Source organism: Chiloscyllium punctatum, chromosome 31, assembly GCF_047496795.1.
Source record: "Chiloscyllium punctatum isolate Juve2018m chromosome 31, sChiPun1.3, whole genome shotgun sequence".
Classification (NCBI taxonomy): Eukaryota; Metazoa; Chordata; class Chondrichthyes; order Orectolobiformes; family Hemiscylliidae; genus Chiloscyllium; species Chiloscyllium punctatum.
Window position 1 is genome coordinate 57217902 of NC_092769.1, and position 20463 is coordinate 57238364.

Below are 20463 nucleotides of genomic sequence, written 5' to 3' on the forward strand. Positions count from 1 at the left end.
GCAGATTGACCCCACTCTGTCAATGTAACACACCCAGGGAAGAGCAGACTGACCTCACTCTGTCAATGTAACACACCCAGGGAAGAGCAGACTGACCCCACTCTGTCAATGAAACACACCCAGGGAAGAGCAGATTCACCCCACCCTGTCACTCTAACACACCCAGGGAAGAGCAGACTGACACCACTCTGTCAATGTAACACACCCAGGGAAGAGCAAACTGACCCCACTCTGTCAATGAAACACACCCAGGGAAGAGCAGATTGACCCCACTCTGTCAATGTAACACACCCAGGGAAGAGCAGACTGACCTCATTCTGTCAATGTAACACACCCAGGGAAGAGCAGACTGACCCCACTCTGTCAATGTAACATACCCAGGGAAGAGCAGACTGACCCCACTCTGTCAATGTAACACACCCAGGGAAGAACAGACTGACCCCACTATGTCAATGAAACGAACTTGGGGAAGAGCAGACTTACCCCAATCTGTCAATGTAACACACCCAGGGAAGAGAAGACTGACCCCACTTGTCAATGTAACCCTCCCAGGGAAGAGCAGACTGACCCCACTCTGTCAATGTAACACACCCAGGGAAGAGCAGACTGAACTCAGTCTGTCAATGTAACACAACCAGGGAAGAGCAGACTGACCCCACTCTGTCAATGTAACCCACCCATAAAAGAGCAGACTGTCCCCACTCTGTCAATGTGACACGCCCTGGGAAGAGCACACTGACCCAACTCTGTCAATGTAACACACCCAGGGAAGAGCAGCCTGACCAAACTCTGTCAATGTAACAAACCCAGGGAAGAGCAGACTGACCTCACTCTGTCAATGTAACCCACCCAGAGAAGAGCAGTATGTCCTCTTTGCAAAATTACTCACACAGTGAACTGCAGACTTACCCCACTCTGTCATAGTAACCAACCCAGTGATGTGCACACTGACCCTACTCTGTCATTGTAACACACCCAGGGAAGAGCAGACTTACCCCACTCTGTCAATGTAACCCTCCCAGGGAAGAGCAGACTCACCCCACTCTGTCAATGTAACACACCCAGGGAAGAGCAGACTGAACTCACTCTGTCAATGTAACACAACCAGGGAGGATCAGACTGACCCCACTCTGTCAATGTAACACACCCAGGGAAGAGCAGACTGACCCCACTCTGTCAATGTAACAAACCCAGGTTAAAACAGACTGACCCCACTGTGTCAATTTACCAACTTGGGGAAGAGCAGACTGACCCCAATCTGTCAATGTAACACACCCACGGAAGAGCAGACTGACCCCACTCTGTCAATGTCACCCTCCCAGGGAAGAGCAGACTGACCCCACTCTGTCAATGTAACACACCCAGGGAAGAGCAGACTGAACTCACTCTGTCAATGTAACACAACCAGGGAAGATCAGACTGACCACACTCTGTCAATGTAACATACCCAGGGAAGAGCAGACTGACCCCACTCTGTCAATGTAACCCACCCATAAAAGAGCAGACTGTCCCTACTCTGTCAATGTGACACGCCCTGGGAAGAGCACACTGACACAACTCTGTCAATGTAACACACCCAGGGAGGAGCAGACTGACCTCACTCTTTCAATGTAACCCACCCAGAGAAGAGCAGAATGTCCTCTTCTGCAAAATTACACACACAGTGAACTGCAGACTTACCCAACTCTGTCAATGTAACCCACCCAGTGATGTGCACACTGACCCCACTCTGTAAATGTAACACACCCAGGGAAGAGCAGACTGACCGCACTCTGTCAATGTAACACACAATGGGAGAACAGACTGACCGCACTCTGTCAATGTAACACACCCAGGGAAGAGCAGACAGATACCACTCTGTCAATGTAACACACCAAGGGAAGAACAGACTGACCCCACTCTGTCAATTTAACACACCCAGGGAAGAGCAGACTGACCCCACTCTGTCAATATAACACACCTCGGGGAGAGCAGACTGACACCACCCTGTCACTGTAACACTCCCAGGGAAGAACAGACTGACGCCACTCTGTCAATGTAACACACCCAGGGAAGAGCAGACTGACCCAACACTGTCAATTTAACACACCCAAGGAAGAACAGACTGACCCCACTCTGTCAATGTAACACACTCAGGGAAGAGCAGACTGACCCCAATCTGTCAATGTAACACACCCAGGGAAGAGCAGACTGACCCAACACTGTCAATTTAACACACCCAAGGAAGAACAGACTGATCCCACTCTGTCAATGTAACACACGCAGGGAAGAGCAGACTGACCCCAATCGGTCAATGTAACACACCCAGGGGAGAGAAGACAGACCCCACTCTGTCAATGTAACAAACCCAGGGAAGAGCAGACTGACCTCACTCTGTTAATGTAACACACCCAGGGAAGAGCAGACTGACCACACTCTGTCAATGTAACACACCCAGGGAAGAGCAGACTGAACTCACTCTGTCAATGTAACACACGCAGGGAAGAGCAGACTGAATTCATTCTGTCAATGTAACTCACCCATAAAAGAGCAGACTGACCCCACTCTGTCAATGTTACACACCCAGGGAAGAGCAGACTGAACCCACTCTGTCAATGTAACACACCCAGGGAAGAACAGACTGACCCCACTCTGTCAATGTAACACACCCAGGGAAGAGCAGACTGACACCACCCTGTCAATGTAACACACCCAGGGAAGAACAGACTGACTCCACTCTGTCAATGTAACAAATCCTGGGAGAACAGACTGACCCCACTCTGTCAATGGAACACACCCAGGGAATTGCAGACTAACCTCACTCTGTCAATGTAACACACCCAGGGAAGAGCAAACTGACCCCACTCTGTCAATGAAACACACCCAGGGAAGAGCAGACTGAACTCACTCTGTCAATGTAACACAACCAGGGAAGATCAGACTGACCCCACTCTGTCAATGTAACACAGCCAGGGAAGAGCAGACTGACCCCAATCTGTCAATGTAACACACCCAGGGAAAAACAGACTGACCCCACTGTGTCAATGTTACCAACTTGGGGAAGAGCAGACTGACCCCAATCTGTCAATGTAACACACCCAGGGAAGAGAACACTGACCCCACTCTGTCAATGTAACTCTCCCAGGGAAGAGCAGACTGACCTCACTCTGTCAATGTAACATACCCAGGGAAGAACAGACTGACCCCACTCTGTCAATGTAACAAACCCTGGGAGAACAGACTGACCCCACTCTGTCAATGGAACACACCTAGGGAAGGGCAGACTGACACCACTCTGTCAATGTAACACACCCAGGGAAGAGCAAACTGACACCACTCTGTCAATTTAACACAGCCAGGGAAGAGCAGACTGACCCTACTCTGTCAATGTAACACACCCAGGGAAGAGCAGACTGACACCACTCTGTCAATGTAACACACCCAGGGAAGAGCAATATGACCCCACTCTGTCAATGAAACACACCCAGGGAAGAGCAGATTGACCCCACTCTGTCAATGTAACACACCCAGGGAAGAGCAGACTGACCCCACTCTGTCAATGTAACACACCCAGGGAAGAGCAGACTGACCCCACTCTGTCAATGTAACACACCCAGGGAAGAGCAGACTGACCCCACTCTGTCAATGTAACACAGCCAGGGAAGAGCAGACTGACCCCACTCTGTCAATGTAACACACCCAGGGAAGAGCAGACTGACCCCACTCTGTCAATGTAACACAGCCAGGGAAGAGCAGACTGACCCTACTCTGTCAATGTAACACACCCAGGGAAGAGCAGACTGACCCCACTCTGTCAATGTAACCCACTCAAAAAGAGCAGACTGTCCCCACTCTGTCAATGTGACACGCCCTGGGAAGAGCACACTGACCCAACTCTGTCAATGTAACAGACCCAGGGAAGAGCAGACTGACCAAACTCTGTCAATGTAACAGACCCAGGGAAGAGCAGACTGACCTCACTCTTTCAATGTTACCCACCCAGAGAAGAGCAGAATGTCCTCTTCTGCAAAATTACTCACACAGTGAACTGCAGACTTACCCAACTCTGTCAATGTAACCCACCCAGTGATGTGCACACTGACCCCACTCTGTCATTGTAACACACCCAGGGAAGAGCAGACTGACCGCACTCTGTCAATGTAACACACAATGGGAGAACTAACTGACCCCACTCTGTCAATGTAACACACCCAGGAAAGAGCAGACAGATACCACTCTGTCAATGTAACACACCAAGGGAAGAACAGACTGAGCCCACTCTGTCAATTTAAAAAACCCAGGGAAGAGCAGACTGACCCCACTCTGTCAATGTAACAAACCCTGGGAAGAGCAGACTGACCCCACTCTGTCAATGAAACACACCCATGGAAGAGCAGACTGACCCCACTCTGTCAATGTAACACACCCTGGGAAGAGCAGACTGACCCCACTCTGTCAATGTAACACACCCAGGGAAGGGCAGACTGACCCCACGCTGTCAATGGAACACACCCAGGGAAGAGCAGATTGACCCCACTCTGTCAATGTAACACACCCAGGGAAGAGCAGACTGACCCCACTCTGTCAATGAAACACACCCATGGAAGAGCAGACTGACCCCACTCTGTCAATGTAACACACCCTGGGAAGAGCAGACTGACACCACTCTGTCAATGTAACACACCCAGGGAAGAGCAAACTGACCCCACTCGGTCAATGAAACACACCCAGGGAAGAGCAGATTGACCCCACTCTGTCAATGTAACACACCCAGGGAAGAGCAGACTGACCCCACTCTGTCAATGTAACACACCCAGGGAAGAGCAGACTGACCCCACTCTGTCAATGTAACACACCCAGGGAAGAGCAGACTGACCCCACTCTGTCAATGTAACACAGCCAGGGAAGAGCAGACTGACCCCACTCTGTCAATGTAACCCACCCAGGGAAGAGCAGACTGACCCCACTCTGTCAATGTAACACAGTCAGGGAAGAGCAGACTGACCCTACTCTGTCAATGTAACACACCCAGGGAAGAGCAGACTGACCCCACTCTGTCAATGTAACCCACTCAAAAAGAGCAGACTGTCCCCACTCTGTCAATGTGACACGCCCTGGGAAGAGCACACTGACCCAACTCTGTCAATGTAACAGACCCAGGGAAGAGCAGACTGACCAAACTCTGTCAATGTAACAGACCCAGGGAAGAGCAGACTGACCTCACTCTTTCAATGTTACCCACCCAGAGAAGAGCAGAATGTCCTCTTCTGCAAAATTACTCACACAGTGAACTGCAGACTTACCCAACTCTGTCAATGTAACCCACCCAGTGATGTGCACACTGACCCCACTCTGTCATTGTAACACACCCAGGGAAGAGCAGACTGACCGCACTCTGTCAATGTAACACACAATGGGAGAACTAACTGACCCCACTCTGTCAATGTAACACACCCAGGGAAGAGCAGACAGATACCACTCTGTCAATGTAACACACCAAGGGAAGAACAGACTGAGCCCACTCTGTCAATTTAAAAAACCCAGGGAAGAGCAGACTGACCCCACTCTGTCAATGTAACAAACCCTGGGAAGAGCAGACTGACCCCACTCTGTCAATGAAACACACCCATGGAAGAGCAGACTGACCCCACTCTGTCAATGTAACACACCCTGGGAAGAGCAGACAGACCCCACTCTGTCAATGTAACACACCCAGGGAAGGCCAGACTGACCCCACTCTGTCAATGGAACACACCCAGGGAAGAGCAGACTGACCCCACTCTGTCAATGTAACACACCCAGGGAAGAGCAGACTGACCCCACTCTGTCAATGAAACACACCCATGGAAGAGCAGACTGACCCCACTCTGTCAATGTAACACACCCTGGGAAGAGCAGACTGACCCCACTCTGTCAATGTAACACACCCAGGGAAGAGCAGACTGACCCCACTCTGTCAATGTAACACACCCAGGGAAGAGCAGTCTGACCCCACTCTGTCAATGTAACACACCCAGGGAAGAGCAGACTGACCCCACTCTGTCAATGTAACAAACCCTGGGAGAACAGACTGACACCACTCTGTCAATGGAACACACCCAGGGAAGAGCAGACTGACCCCACTCTGTCAATGAAACACACCCAGGGAAGAGCAGACTGACCTCACTCTGTCAATGTAACACAACCTGGGAAGATCAGACTGACCCCACTCTGTCAATGTAACACAGCCAGGGAAGAGCAGACTGACCCCAATCTGTCAATGTAACACACCCAGGGAAAAACAGACTGACCTCACTGTGTCAATGTTACCAACTTGGGGAAGAGCAGACTGACCCCAATCTGTCAATGTCACACACCCAGGGAAGAGAATACTGACCCCACTCTGTCAATGTAACCCTCCCAGGGAAGAGCAGACTGACCTCACTCTGTCAATGTAACATACCCAGGGAAGAACAGACTGACCCCACTCTGTCAATGTAACACACCCAGGGAAGGGCAGACTGACCCCACTCTGTCAATGTAACACACCCAGGGAAGAGCAGACTGACACCACTCTGTCAATGTAACACACCCAGGGAAGAGCAGACTGACACTACTCTGTCAATGTAACACACCCAGGGAAGAGCAGACTGACCCCTCCCTGTCAATGTAACACACCCAGGGAAGAGCAGACTGACCCCACTCTGTCAATGTAACACACCCAGGGAAGAGTAGACTGACCCCACTCTGTCAATGTAACACACCCAGGGAAGAGCAGACTGACCCCACTCTGTCAAAGTAACACACCCAGGGAAGAGCAGACTGACCCCACTCTGTCAATGTAACACACCCAGGGAAGAGCAGATTGACCCCACTCTGTCAATGTAACACACCCAGGGAAGAGCAGACTGACCCCACTCTGTCAATGAAACACACCCAGGGAAGAGCAGACTGACCCCAATCTGTCAATGTAACACACCCAGGGAAGAGCAGACTGACCCCACTCTGTCAATGTAACACACCCAGGGAAGAGCAGACTGACCCCACTCTGTCAATGTAACACACCCAGGGAAGAGCAGACTGACCCCACTCTGTCAATGTAACACAGCCAGGGAAGAGCAGACTGACCCCACTCTGTCAATGTAACACACCCAGGGAAGAGCAGACTGACCCCACTCTGTCAATGTAACACAGCCAGGGAAGAGCAGACTGACCCTACTCTGTCAATGTAACACACCCAGGGAAGAGCAGACTGACCCCACTCTGTCAATGTAACCCACTCAAAAAGAGCAGACTGTCCCCACTCTGTCAATGTGACACGCCCTGGGAAGAGCACACTGACCCAACTCTGTCAATGTAACACACCCAGGGAAGAGCAGACTGACCAAACTCTGTCAATGTAACAGACGCAGGGAAGAGCAGACTGACCTCACTCTTTCAATGTTACCCACCCAGAGAAGAGCAGAATGTCCTCTTCTGCAAAATTACTCACACAGTGAACTGCAGACTTACCCAACTCTGTCAATGTAACCCACCCAGTGATGTGCACACTGAGCCCACTCTGTCATTGTAACACACCCAGGGAAGAGCAGACTGACCGCACTCTGTCAATGTAACACACAATGGGAGAACTAACTGACCCCACTCTGTCAATGTAACACACCCAGGGAAGAGCAGACAGATACCACTCTGTCAATGTAACACACCCAGGGAAGAACAGACTGAGCCCACTCTGTCAATTTAAAAAACCCAGGGAAGAGCAGACTGACCCCACTCTGTCAATACAACAAACCCTGGGAAGAGCAGACTGACCCCACTCTGTCAATGAAACACACCCATGGAAGAGCAGACTGACCCCACTCTGTCAATGTAACACACCCTGGGAAGAGCAGACTGACCCCACTCTGTCAATGTAACACACCCAGGGAAGGGCAGACTGACCCCACTCTGTCAATGGAACACACCCAGGGAAGAGCAGACTGACACCACTCTGTCAATGTAACACACCCAGGGAAGAGCAGACTGACCCCACTCTGTCAATGAAACACACCCATGGAAGAGCAGACTGACCCCACTCTGTCAATGTAACACACCCTGGGAAGAGCAGACTGACCCCACTCTGTCAATGAAACACACCCAGGGAAGAGCAGACTGACCCCACTCTGTCAATGTAACACACCCAGGGAAGAGCAGTCTGACCCCACTCTGTCAATGTAACACACCCAGGGAAGAGCAGACTGACCCCACTCTGTCAATGTAACAAACCCTGGGAGAACAGACTGACACCACTCCGTCAATGGAACACACCCAGGGAAGAGCAGACTGACCCCACTCTGTCAATGACACACACCCAGGGAAGAGCAGACTGAACTCACTCTGTCAATGTAACACAACCAGGGAAGATCAGACTGACCCAACTCTGTCAATGTAACACAGCCAGGGAAGAGCAGACTGACCCCAATCTGTCAATGTAACACACCCAGGGAAAAACAGACTGACCCCACTGTGTCAATGTTACCAACTTGGGGAAGAGCAGACTGACCCCAATCTGTCAATGTAACACACCCAGGGAAGAGAAGACTGACCCCACTCTGTCAATGTAACCCTCCCAGGGAAGAGCAGACTGACCTCACTCTGTCAATGTAACATACCCAGGGAAGAACAGACTGACCCCACTCTGTCAATGTAACAAACCCTGGGAGAACAGACTGACGCCACTCTGTCAATGGAACACAACCAGGGAAGGGCAGACTGACCCAACTCTGTCAATGTAACACACCCAGGGAAGAGCAGACTGACACCACTCTGTCAATGTAACACACCCAGGGAAGAGCAGACTGACACCACTCTGTCAATGTAACACACCCAGGGAAGAGCAGACTGACCCCTCCCTGTCAATGTAACACACCCAGGGAAGAGAAGATTGACCCCACTCTGTCAATGTAACACACCCAGGGAAGAGCAGACTGACCCCACTCTGTCAATGTAACACACCCAGGGAAGAGCAGACTGACCCCACTCTGTCAATGTAACACACCCAGGGAAGAGCAGACTGACCCCACTCTGTAAATGTAACACACCCAGGGAAGAGCAGACTGACCCCACTCTGTCAATGTAACACAGCCAGGGAAGAGCAGACTGACCCCACTCTGTCAATGTAACACACCCAGGGAAGAGCAGACTGACCCCACTCTGTCAATGTAGCACAGCCAGGGAAGAGCAGACTGACCCTACTCTGTCAATGTAACACACCCAGGGAAGAGCAGACTGACCCCACTCTGTCAATGTAACAAACCCTGGGAGAACAGACTGACACCACTCCGTCAATGGAACACACCCAGGGAAGAGCAGACTGACCCCACTCTGTCAATGACACACACCCAGGGAAGAGCAGACTGAACTCACTCTGTCAATGTAACACAACCAGGGAAGATCAGACTGACCCAACTCTGTCAATGTAACACAGCCAGGGAAGAGCAGACTGACCCCAATCTGTCAATGTAACACACCCAGGGAAAAACAGACTGACCCCACTGTGTCAATGTTACCAACTTGGGGAAGAGCAGACTGACCCCAATCTGTCAATGTAACACACCCAGGGAAGAGAAGACTGACCCCACTCTGTCAATGTAACCCTCCCAGGGAAGAGCAGACTGACCTCACTCTGTCAATGTAACATACCCAGGGAAGAACAGACTGACCCCACTCTGTCAATGTAACAAACCCTGGGAGAACAGACTGACGCCACTCTGTCAATGGAACACAACCAGGGAAGGGCAGACTGACCCCACTCTGTCAATGTAACACACCCAGGGAAGAGCAGACTGACACCACTCTGTCAATGTAACACACCCAGGGAAGAGCAGACTGACACCACTCTGTCAATGTAACACACCCAGGGAAGAGCAGACTGACCGCTCCCTGTCAATGTAACACACCCAGGGAAGAGAAGATTGACCCCACTCTGTCAATGTAACACACCCAGGGAAGAGCAGACTGACCCCACTCTGTCAATGTAACACACCCAGGGAAGAGCAGACTGACCCCACTCTGTCAATGTAACACACCCAGGGAAGAGCAGACTGACCCCACTCTGTCAATGTAACACACCCAGGGAAGAGCAGACTGACCCCACTCTGTCAATGTAACACAGCCAGGGAAGAGCAGACTGACCCCACTCTGTCAATGTAACACACCCAGGGAAGAGCAGACTGACCCCACTCTGTCAATGTAGCACAGCCAGGGAAGAGCAGACTGACCCTACTCTGTCAATGTAACACACCCAGGGAAGAGCAGACTGACCCCACTCTGTCAATGTAACCCACTCAATAAGAGCAGACTGTCCCCACTCTGTCAATGTGACACGCCCTGGGAAGAGCACACTGACCCAACTCTGTCAATGTAACACACCCAGGGAAGAGCAGACTGACCAAACTCTGTCAATGTAACAAACCCAGGGAAGAGCAGACTGACCTCACACTTTCAATGTAACCCACCCAGAGAAGAGAAGAATGTCCTCTTCTGCAAAATTACTCACACAGTGAACTGCAGACTTACCCAACTCTGTCAATGTCACCCACCCAGTGATGTGCACACTGACCCCACTCTGTCATTGTAACACACCCAGGGAAGAGCAGACTGACCGCACTCTTTCAATGTAACCCACCCAGAGAAGAGCAGAATGTCCTCTTCTGCAAAATTACTCACACAGTGAACTGCAGACTTACCCCACTCTGTCAATGTCACCCACACAGTGATGTGCACACTGACACCACTCTGTCATTATAACACACCCAGGGAAGAGCAGACTGACCGCACTCTGTCAATGTAACACACAATGGGAGAACAGACTGACCCCACTCTGTCAATGTAATACACCAAGGGAAGAGCAGACAGATACCACTCTGTCAATGTAACACACCAAGGGAAGAACAGACTGAGCCCACTCTGTCAATTTAAAAAACCCAGGGAAGAGCAGACTGACCCCACTCTGTCAATGTAACAAACCCAGGGAGAACAGACTGACCCCACTCTGTCAATGGAACACACCCAGGGAAGGGCAGACTGACCCCACTCTGTCAATGTAACACACCCATGGAAGAGCAGACTGATTCCACTCTGTCAATGTAACACACCCTGGGAAGAGCAGACTGACCCCACTCTGTCAATATAACACACCCAGGGAAGAGCAGACTGACCCCACTCTGTCAATGTAACACACCCAGGGAAGAGCAGACTGACCCCAATCTGTCAATGTAACACACCCAGGGAAGAGCAGACTGACCCCACTCTGTCAATGTAACACACCCAGGGAAGAGCAGACTGACCCCACTCTGTCAATGTAACACACCCAGGGAAGAGCAGACTGACCCCACTCTGTCAATGTAACACAGCCAGGGAAGAGCAGACTGACCCCACTCTGTCAATTTAACACACCCAGGGAAGAGCAGACCGACCCCTCTCTGTCAATGTAACACAGCCAGGGAAGAGCAGACTGACCCTACTCTGTCAATGTAACACACCCAGGGAAGAGCAGACTGACCCCACTCTGTCAATGTAACCCACTCAAAAAGAGCAGACTGTCCCCACTCTGTCAATGTGACACGCCCTGGGAAGAGCACACTGACCCAACTCTGTCAATGTAACACACCCAGGGAAGAGCAGACTGACCAAACTCTGTCAATGTAACAGACCCAGGGAAGAGCAGACTGACCTCACTCTTTCAATGTTACCCACCCAGAGAAGAGCAGAATGTCCTCTTCTGCAAAATTACTCACACAGTGAACTGCAGACTTACCCAACTCTGTCAATGTAACCCACCCAGTGATGTGCACTCTGAGCCCACTCTGTCATTGTAACACACCCAGGGAAGAGCAGACTGACCGCACTCTGTCAATGTAACACACAATGGGAGAACTAACTGACCCCACTCTGTCAATGTAACACACCCAGGGAAGAGCAGACAGATACCACTCTGTCAATGTAACACACCCAGGGAAGAACAGACTGAGCCCACTCTGTCAATTTAAAAAACCCAGGGAAGAGCAGACTGACCCCAATCTGTCAATGTAACAAACCCTGGGAAGAGCAGACTGACCCCACTCTGTCAATGAAACACACCCATGGAAGAGCAGACTGACCCCACTCTGTCAATGTAACACACCCTGGGAAGAGCAGACTGACCCCACTCTGTCAATGTAACACACCCAGGGAAGGGCAGACTGACCCCACTCTGTCAATGGAACACACCCAGGGAAGAGCAGACTGACACCACTCTGTCAATGTAACACACCCAGGGAAGAGCAGACTGACCCCACTCTGTCAATGAAACACACCCATGGAAGAGCAGACTGACCCCACTCTGTCAATGTAACACACCCTGGGAAGAGCAGACTGACCCCACTCTGTCAATGAAACACACCCAGGGAAGAGCAGACTGACCCCACTCTGTCAATGTAACACACCCAGGGAAGAGCAGTCTGACCCCACTCTGTCAATGTAACACACCCAGGGAAGAGCAGACTGACCCCACTCTGTCAATGTAACAAACCCTGGGAGAACAGACTGACACCACTCCGTCAATGGAACACACCCAGGGAAGAGCAGACTGACCCCACTCTGTCAATGACACACACCCAGGGAAGAGCAGACTGAACTCACTCTGTCAATGTAACACAACCAGGGAAGATCAGACTGACCCAACTCTGTCAATGTAACACAGCCAGGGAAGAGCAGACTGACCCCAATCTGTCAATGTAACACACCCAGGGAAAAACAGACTGACCCCACTGTGTCAATGTTACCAACTTGGGGAAGAGCAGACTGACCCCAATCTGTCAATGTAACACACCCAGGGAAGAGAAGACTGACCCCACTCTGTCAATGTAACCCTCCCAGGGAAGAGCAGACTGACCTCACTCTGTCAATGTAACATACCCAGGGAAGAACAGACTGACCCCACTCTGTCAATGTAACAAACCCTGGGAGAACAGACTGACGCCACTCTGTCAATGGAACACAACCAGGGAAGGGCAGACTGACCCCACTCTGTCAATGTAACACACCCAGGGAAGAGCAGACTGACACCACTCTGTCAATGTAACACACCCAGGGAAGAGCAGACTGACACCACTCTGTCAATGTAACACACCCAGGGAAGAGCAGACTGACCCCTCCCTGTCAATGTAACACACCCAGGGAAGAGAAGATTGACCCCACTCTGTCAATGTAACACACCCAGGGAAGAGCAGACTGACCCCACTCTGTCAATGTAACACACCCAGGGAAGAGCAGACTGACCCCACTCTGTCAATGTAACACACCCAGGGAAGAGCAGACTGACCCCACTCTGTCAATGTAACACACCCAGGGAAGAGCAGACTGACCCCACTCTGTCAATGTAACACAGCCAGGGAAGAGCAGACTGACCCCACTCTGTCAATGTAACACACCCAGGGAAGAGCAGACTGACCCCACTCTGTCAATGTAGCACAGCCAGGGAAGAGCAGACTGACCCTACTCTGTCAATGTAACACACCCAGGGAAGAGCAGACTGACCCCACTCTGTCAATGTAACCCACTCAATAAGAGCAGACTGTCCCCACTCTGTCAATGTGACACGCCCTGGGAAGAGCACACTGACCCAACTCTGTCAATGTAACACACCCAGGGAAGAGCAGACTGACCAAACTCTGTCAATGTAACAAACCCAGGGAAGAGCAGACTGACCTCACACTTTCAATGTAACCCACCCAGAGAAGAGAAGAATGTCCTCTTCTGCAAAATTACTCACACAGTGAACTGCAGACTTACCCAACTCTGTCAATGTCACCCACCCAGTGATGTGCACACTGACCCCACTCTGTCATTGTAACACACCCAGGGAAGAGCAGACTGACCGCACTCTTTCAATGTAACCCACCCAGAGAAGAGCAGAATGTCCTCTTCTGCAAAATTACTCACACAGTGAACTGCAGACTTACCCCACTCTGTCAATGTCACCCACCCAGTGATGTGCACACTGACACCACTCTGTCATTATAACACACCCAGGGAAGAGCAGACTGACCGCACTCTGTCAATGTAACACACAATGGGAGAACAGACTGACCCCACTCTGTCAATGTAATACACCAAGGGAAGAGCAGACAGATACCACTCTGTCAATGTAACACACCAAGGGAAGAACAGACTGAGCCCACTCTGTCAATTTAAAAAACCCAGGGAAGAGCAGACTGACCCCACTCTGTCAATGTAACAAACCCAGGGAGAACAGACTGACCCCACTCTGTCAATGGAACACACCCAGGGAAGGGCAGACTGACCCCACTCTGTCAATGTAACACACCCATGGAAGAGCAGACTGACTCCACTCTGTCAATGTAACACACCCTGGGAAGAGCAGACTGACCCCACTCTGTCAATATAACACACCCAGGGAAGAGCAGACTGACCCCACTCTGTCAATGTAACACACCCAGGGAAGAGCAGACTGACCCCACTCTGTCAATGAAACACACCCATGGAAGAGCAGACTGGCTCCACTCTGTCAATGTAACACACCCTGGGAAGAGCAGACTGACCCCACTCTGTCAACGTAACACACCCAGGGAAGAGCAGACTGACACCACTCTGTCAATGTAACACACCCAGGGAAGAGCAGTCTGACCCCACTCTGTCAATGTAACACACCCAGGGAAGAGCAGACCGACCCCACTCTGTCGATGAAACACACCCAGGGAAGAGCAGACTGACCCCACTCTGTCAATGTAACACACCCAGGGAAGAACAGACTGACCCCACTCTGTCAATGTAACACACCCAGGGAAGAGCAGACTGACCCCACTCTGTCAATGTAACACAGCCAGGGATGAGCAGACTGACCCTACTCTGTCAATGTAACACACCCAGGGAAGAACAGACTGACCCCACTGTGTCAATGTAACAAACTTGGGGAAGAGCAGACTGACCCCAATCTGTCAATGTAACACACCCAGGGAAGAGAAGACTGACCCCACTCTGTCAATGTAACCCTCCCAGGGAAGAGCAGACTGACCCCACTCTGTCAATGTAACACACCCAGGGAAGAGCAGACTGAACTCACTCTGTCAATGTAACACAACCAGGGAAGATCAGACTGACCACACTCTGTCAATGTAACACACCCAGGGAAGAGCAGACTGAACTCACTCTGTCAATGAAACACACCCATGGAAGAGCAGACTGACCCCACTCTGTCAATGTAACACACCCTGGGAAGAGCAGACTGACACCACTCTGTCAATGTAACACACCCAGGGAAGAGCAAACTGACCCCACTCGGTCAATGAAACACACCCAGGGAAGAGCAGATTGACCCCACTCTGTCAATGTAACACACCCAGGGAAGAGCAGACTGACCCCACTCTGTCAATGTAACACACCCAGGGAAGAGCAGACTGACCCCACTCTGTCAATGTAACACACCCAGGGAAGAGCAGACTGACCCCACTCTGTCAATGTAACACAGCCAGGGAAGAGCAGACTGACCCCACTCTGTCAATGTAACCCACCCAGGGAAGAGCAGACTGACCCCACTCTGTCAATGTAACACAGTCAGGGAAGAGCAGACTGACCCTACTCTGTCAATGTAACACACCCAGGGAAGAGCAGACTGACCCCACTCTGTCAATGTAACCCACTCAAAAAGAGCAGACTGTCCCCACTCTGTCAATGTGACACGCCCTGGGAAGAGCACACTGACCCAACTCTGTCAATGTAACAGACCCAGGGAAGAGCAGACTGACCAAACTCTGTCAATGTAACAGACCCAGGGAATAGCAGACTGACCTCACTCTTTCAATGTTACCCACCCAGAGAAGAGCAGAATGTCCTCTTCTGCAAAATTACTCACACAGTGAACTGCAGACTTACCCAACTCTGTCAATGTAACCCACCCAGTGATGTGCACACTGACCCCACTCTGTCATTGTAACACACCCAGGGAAGAGCAGACTGACGGCACTCTGTCAATGTAACACACAATGGGAGAACTAACTGACCCCACTCTGTCAATGTAACACACCCAGGGAAGAGCAGACAGATACCACTCTGTCAATGTAACACACCAAGGGAAGAACAGACTGAGCCCACTCTGTCAATTTAAAAAACCCAGGGAAGAGCAGACTGACCCCACTCTGTCAATGTAACAAACCCGGCGAAGAGCAGACTGACCCCACTCTGTCAATGAAACACACCCATGGAAGAGCAGACTGACCCCACTCTGTCAATGTAACACACCCTGGGAAGAGCAGACTGACCCCACTCTGTCAATGTAACACACCCAGGGAAGGGCAGACTGACCCCACTCTGTCAATGGAACACACCCTGGGAAGAGCAGACTGACCCCACTCTGTCAATGTAACACACCCAGGGAAGAGCAGACTGACCCCACTCTGTCAATGAAACACACCCATGGAAGAGCAGACTGACCCCACTCTGTCAATGTAACACACCCTGGGAAGAGCAGACTGACCCCACTCTGTCAATGTAACACACCCAGGGAAGAGCAGACTGACCCCACTCTGTCAATGTAACACACCCAGGGAAGAGCAGTCTGACCCCACTCTGTCAATGTAACACACCCAGGGAAGAGCAGACTGACCCCACTCTGTCAATGTAACAAACCCTGGGAGAACAGACTGACACCACTCTGTCAATGGATCACACCCAGGGAAGAGCAGACTGACCCCACTCTGTCAATGAAACACACCCAGGGAAGAGCAGACTGACCTCACTCTGTCAATGTAACACAACCTGGGAAGATCAGACTGACCCCACTCTGTCAATGTAACACAGCCAGGGAAGAGCAGACTGACCCCAATCTGTCAATGTAACACACCCAGGGAAAAACAGACTGACCTCACTGTGTCAATGTTACCAACTTGGGGAAGAGCAGACTGACCCCAATCTGTCAATGTCACACACCCAGGGAAGAGAATACTGACCCCACTCTGTCAATGTAACCCTCCCAGGGAAGAGCAGACTGACCTCACTCTGTCAATGTAACATACCCAGGGAAGAACAGACTGACCCCACTCTGTCAATGTAACACACCCAGGGAAGGGCAGACTGACCCCACTCTGTCAATGTAACACACCCAGGGAAGAGCAGACTGACACCACTCTGTCAATGTAACACACCCAGGGAAGAGCAGACTGACACTACTCTGTCAATGTAACACACCCAGGGAAGAGCAGACTGACCCCTCCCTGTCAATGTAACACACCCAGGGAAGAGCAGACTGACCCCACTCTGTCAATGTAACACACCCAGGGAAGAGTAGACTGACCCCACTCTGTCAATGTAACACACCCAGGGAAGAGCAGACTGACCCCACTCTGTCAAAGTAACACACCCAGGGAAGAGCAGACTGACCCCACTCTGTCAATGTAACACACCCAGGGAAGAGCAGATTGACCCCACTCTGTCAATGTAACACACCCAGGGAAGAGCAGACTGACCCCACTCTGTCAATGAAACACACCCAGGGAAGAGCAGACTGACCCCAATCTGTCAATGTAACACACCCAGGGAAGAGCAGACTGACCCCACTCTGTCAATGTAACACACCCAGGGAAGAGCAGACTGACCCCACTCTGTCAATGTAACACACACAGGGAAGAGCAGACTGACCCCACTCTGTCAATGTAACACAGCCAGGGAAGAGCAGACTGACCCCACTCTGTCAATGTAACACACCCAGGGAAGAGCAGACTGACCCCACTCTGTCAATGTAACACAGCCAGGGAAGAGCAGACTGACCCTACTCTGTCAATGTAACACACCCAGGGAAGAGCAGACTGACCCCACTCTGTCAATGTAACCCACTCAAAAAGAGCAGACTGTCCCCACTCTGTCAATGTGACACGCCCTGGGAAGAGCACACTGACCCAACTCTGTCAATGTAACACACCCAGGGAAGAGCAGACTGACCAAACTCTGTCAATGTAACAGACCCAGGGAAGAGCAGACTGACCTCACTCTTTCAATGTTACCCACCCAGAGAAGAGCAGAATGTCCTCTTCTGCAAAATTACTCACACAGTGAACTGCAGACTTACCCAACTCTGTCAATGTAACCCACCCAGTGATGTGCACACTGAGCCCACTCTGTCATTGTAACACACCCAGGGAAGAGCAGACTGACCGCACTCTGTCAATGTAACACACAATGGGAGAACTAACTGACCCCACTCTGTCAATGTAACACACCCAGGGAAGAGCAGACAGATACCACTCTGTCAATGTAACACACCCAGGGAAGAACAGACTGAGCCCACTCTGTCAATTTAAAAAACCCAGGGAAGAGCAGACTGACCCCACTCTGTCAATGTAACAAACCCTGGGAAGAGCAGACTGACCCCACTCTGTCAATGAAACACACCCATGGAAGAGCAGACTGACCCCACTCTGTCAATGTAACACACCCTGGGAAGAGCAGACTGACCCCACTCTGTCAATGTAACACACCCAGGGAAGGGCAGACTGACCCCACTCTGTCAATGGAACACACCCAGGGAAGAGCAGACTGACACCACTCTGTCAATGTAACACACCCAGGGAAGAGCAGACTGACCCCACTCTGTCAATGAAACACACCCATGGAAGAGCAGACTGACCCCACTCTGTCAATGTAACACACCCTGGGAAGAGCAGACTGACCCCACTCTGTCAATGAAACACACCCAGGGAAGAGCAGACTGACCCCACTCTGTCAATGTAACACACCCAGGGAAGAGCAGTCTGACCCCACTCTGTCAATGTAACACACCCAGGGAAGAGCAGACTGACCCCACTCTGTCAATGTAACAAACCCTGGGAGAACAGACTGACACCACTCCGTCAATGGAACACACCCAGGGAAGAGCAGACTGACCCCACTCTGTCAATGACACACACCCAGGGAAGAGCAGACTGAACTCACTCTGTCAATGTAACACAACCAGGGAAGATCAGACTGACCCAACTCTGTCAATGTAACACAGCCAGGGAAGAGCAGACTGACCCCAATCTGTCAATGTAACACACCCAGGGAAAAACAGACTGACCCCACTGTGTCAATGTTACCAACTTGGGGAAGAGCAGACTGACCCCAATCTGTCAATGTAACACACCCAGGGAAGAGAAGACTGACCCCACTCTGTCAATGTAACCCTCCCAGGGAAGAGCAGACTGACCTCACTCTGTCAATGTAACATACCCAGGGAAGAACAGACTGACCCCACTCTGTCAATGTAACAAACCCTGGGAGAACAGACTGACGCCACTCTGTCAATGGAACACAACCAGGGAAGGGCAGACTGACCCCACTCTGTCAATGTAACACACCCAGGGAAGAGCAGACTGACACCACTCTGTCAATGTAACACACCCAGGGAAGAGCAGACTGACCCCTCCCTGTCAATGTAACACACCCAGGGAAGAGCAGACTGAACTCACTCTGTCAATGTAACACAACCAGGGAAGATCAGACTGACCACACTCTGTCAATGTAACGCACCCAGGGAAGAGCAGACTGAACTCACTCTGTCAATGAAACACACCCATGGAAGAGCAGACTGACCCCACTCTGTCAATGTAACACACCCTGGGAAGAGCAGACTGACACCACTCTGTCAATGTAACACACCCAGGGAAGAGCAAACTGACCCCACTCGGTCAATGAAACACACCCAGGGAAGAGCAGATTGACCCCACTCTGTCAATGTAACACACCCAGGGAAGAGCAGACTGACCCCACTCTGTCAATGTAACACACCCAGGGAAGAGCAGACTGACCCCACTCTGTCAATGTAACACACCCAGGGAAGAGCAGACTGACCCCACTCTGTCAATGTAACACAGCCAGGGAAGAGCAGACTGACCCCACTCTGTCAATGTAACCCACCCAGGGAAGAGCAGACTGACCCCACTCTGTCAATGTAACACAGTCAGGGAAGAGCAGACTGACCCTACTCTGTCAATGTAACACACCCAGGGAAGAGCAGACTGACCCCACTCTGTCAATGTAACCCACTCAAAAAGAGCAGACTGTCCCCACTCTGTCAATGTGACACGCCCTGGGAAGAGCACACTGACCCAACTCTGTCAATGTAACAGACCCAGGGAAGAGCAGACTGACCAAACTCTGTCAATGTAACAGACCCAGGGAATAGCAGACTGACCTCACTCTTTCAATGTTACCCACCCAGAGAAGAGCAGAATGTCCTCTTCTGCAAAATTACTCACACAGTGAACTGCAGACTTACCCAACTCTGTCAATGTAACCCACCCAGTGATGTGCACACTGACCCCACTCTGTCATTGTAACACACCCAGGGAAGAGCAGACTGACGGCACTCTGTCAATGTAACACACAATGGGAGAACTAACTGACCCCACTCTGTCAATGTAACACACCCAGGGAAGAGCAGACAGATACCACTCTGTCAATGTAACACACCAAGGGAAGAACAGACTGAGCCCA